This window comes from Salvelinus sp. IW2-2015, unplaced genomic scaffold (genome assembly GCF_002910315.2).
Source record: "Salvelinus sp. IW2-2015 unplaced genomic scaffold, ASM291031v2 Un_scaffold5489, whole genome shotgun sequence".
Classification (NCBI taxonomy): Eukaryota; Metazoa; Chordata; class Actinopteri; order Salmoniformes; family Salmonidae; genus Salvelinus; species Salvelinus sp. IW2-2015.
In genome coordinates this window covers 7,854-11,305 of record NW_019946754.1, presented here as the reverse complement: position 1 = coordinate 11,305, position 3,452 = coordinate 7,854, and positions in this window count along the sequence as shown.

Here is a 3,452-nt window from a genome sequence, read left to right as displayed (position 1 = left end):
CAACATCTTACCCTTTGTAGTGTGTGAAACTACACAATGTTTTGCGGGAGCCTGCACAATGTTACTACAATACATTATTTCGATACATTGTAAAAAAAAATTTTTTTTTAAATAGTTTAAAAAAGAGGATTTTCCCAACCCTACCCCAGCCAGGTGCAAATTGGGGGAAGGACACAACAAATAACAGCTGTGCATGTGTCTCCTTACCCAATCAATCAGGATGCCAAAAATAATCTCTGCTCAGAGGGCCTTAGAAATAACTTTTGCAGAGAGAGAAGCTAGTGTGGAAGGATAATTTTCAGAATATGAAGATCATGTCTTTGTCAATTCGAAGTCTGACAGTGAGTTGGAAGAAGAGGATGAGATTGACCCTCAGCCAGTCCCAGGACCAGTCCATCAGCAGTCAGCCCCAGGATCAGCCCATCAGCAGTCAGCCCCAGGACCAGTTATCAGCAGCCAGCCCAGGACCAGCCTCAGCAGTCAGCCCCAGGACCAGTCCATCAGCAGCCAGCCCAGGATCAGTCCATCAGCAGCCAGCCCAGGACCAGTCATCAGCAGCCAGCCCAGGACCAGTCATCAGCAGCCAGCCCAGGATCAGCCCATCAGCAGCCAGCCCAGGACCAGTCCATCAGCAGCCAGCCCAGGACCAGTCCATCAGCAGCCAGCCCAGGACCAGTCCATCAGCAGCAAGCCCAGGATCAGCCCATCAGCAGCCAGACCCAGGACCAGTCCATCAGCAGTCAGCCCCAGGATCAGCCCATCAGTAGTCAGTCCCCAGGACCAGTCCATCAGCAGCCAGCCCAGGACCAGCCCATCAGTAGTCAGTCCCAGGACCAGTCCATCAGCAGCCAGCCCAGGACCAGCCCATCAGTAGTCAGTCCCAGGACCAGTCCATCAGCAGCCAGCCCAGGATCAGTCCATCAGCAGCCAGCCCAGGACCAGTCCATCAGCAGCCAGCCCAGGACCAGTCCATCAGCAGCCAGCCCAGGATCAGCCCATCAGCAGTCAGCCCCAGGATCAGCCCGTCAGCAACCAGCTCATCAGCAGCCTGCAGGAGGAGAAATATGAATGTCAAAAAAATGTGAAGTTGAATGGTCTTCTTGCCCAAGGAATGAGCCACCTAGCATGGCTGCCAATGTGATAACAATGCAACCAGGGCAGACGCGGATGGTGGTTACTCATGTGCAGGACATGAAGTCTTTTTTTGAACTGTTTATCCCAGACAACATCCAGAAAATCATTCTGGCTGCACTAATTTGGAGGGAAGGCATGTTTTTGGAGAGAGATGGAAGGAGATGGACCAAACTCATTTACATGCATACTTTGGAATTTTTTACCCTTTCTAATGTTTTCAGATGCAATGGGGAATCCACAGAATCCCTGTTGGATGCAGAAAGTGGCAGAGAACTTTTCAGTGCAACAATGTCTCTGGAAAACTTCCACATTATTCCAGGATTATCCGCTTCGATAACCGAGACACCAGACCAGCTCGGCGGCAGAGAGACAAGCTAGCTGCAATCAGGTCAGTGTGAGACAAGTGGGTGGACCTTCCCCTGTTTTACAACCCTGGGCCCAACGTTGCTTTTTTGTTATTACACTTACTGATTATTTCAAAATAATATTTCAATTCAATATGAAGAGYGGTTTGATAAAGAATCTTCCATGAAAGATAAACAAATMAACAATGAAAGTTAAATCAGGGTCCATATCATTTGGATCAAAATAAAACCTAATATCAGAGGCTCTCAGATTAACATTAATCGTTGTTCCTTTTCAAATAAAATCTTCTGACTCCAAAATCTTCTGACATAAGAACATAAGAGACATAAGAGTCTCTGGGTCACAACCGTAAAATACACATTTGTTATCAGTAGCTAATTTGAATCTGTGTATAATAAAGGTAATTTTTTTAAATTTAACCAGGCAAGTCAGTTTAGAACAAAGTTTTATTTACAATGACAGCCAATGACAGTGGGTTAACTGCCTTGTTCAGGGGCAGAACAACAGATTTTTTGTACCTTGTCAGCTCAGGGATTTGATCCAGCAACCTTTCGATTACTGGCCAAATGCTCTTAACGCTAAGCAACCTGCCGCCCGGTAGATTCTATGATTGAGTTTGTGTGATACAATATTTTCCAGACAACAACGAGACTTTGTTCCAGTTCACTTGTCCTAGGGCTGCATAGCAGAGGGAATAGTAACATATTGACATAGTTTAAAATGTAAATTCATTCTTGCTGTATTGAGGCTACAAAATCCTCAGCAGTTGCACTTGGAGTAATGTTATTTTCTCCTAAAAGAAGAATAGCACCTTTAGGGACAGCTCTAACAACTATTTGAAACTCCTCAAGGGGGAAATGTAACATTGTGTGTTCTCATGAAATCTGGATAATCATATTGTTGTCCATCATCAATATTTTTACCAGATAATGCTGTTCTCAAACCAGTTCTGGTTTGTTGTATTTTATGTCTTTATTATTCCAGATTGATATCTATGTTGGGAGAAAATATGTTTATACATGAGGTTCCAAGTTAATAGTACCTGTTTATGAAAGTTAGCAAGCTTAACAGGGATCTTACCCACGTCAAAGTTGCATTTGAGTAAGAATTCTAGACCACCAATCTGTTGAAATGTTAAATTAGGGATTCTATTCCAAATGCAATTCTTATTTCTTAAACAGTTTTGTAGCCATTTGATCTTAAAGATTATATTAMWGGTTTTAAAATCCAGAGCATTCAACKCTRCCTCACTTTGGGTGCTACATATTAACGCTTTTCTTAAATAATGAGGTTTATTCCTCCATATGATGTTAAATAATTGAGTATGAACCATTTTAMTTYCTGACAGAGGAACATCCAAGGCAAGGGAGGTATAAACTAATCTGGACAAACCTTCATATTTTGACAAAAGTACACATCCAGATAAATCTCTTTCCAATTTTCTCCTCAATAGAAGAACATTTTAAATTGGCCCTTTCTTTCTGATCTTTGCTAACTTTATTACCAAGATACATMATCACATATCTTGCTATTGCTAACTTTTATTTATTTTATTTAACCTTCATTTAACTAGGCAAGTCAGTTAAGAACAAAATCTTATTTACAATGACGGCCTACCCCGGCCAAACACTAACCCGGATGACGCTGGGTCAATTGTGTGCCGCCCTATYGGACTCCCAATCACGGCCAGTTGTGACACAGCCGCGAATGGAAGCAGGGCATGTGGTGATGCCTCTAGCACTGAGATGCAGTGCCTTAGACCGCTGRGCCACTCGGGAGCCCCGAGCAGCAGTGTAAAGAGAGGGGTTGGGGGGGCACACAATGCAAATAGTCCGGGTAGCCATTTGATTACCTGTTCAGGAGTCTTATGGCTTGGGGGTAAAAACTGTTGAGAAGCCTTTCTGTCCTAGACTTGGCACTCCGGTACCGCTTGCCATGTGGTAGTAGAGAGA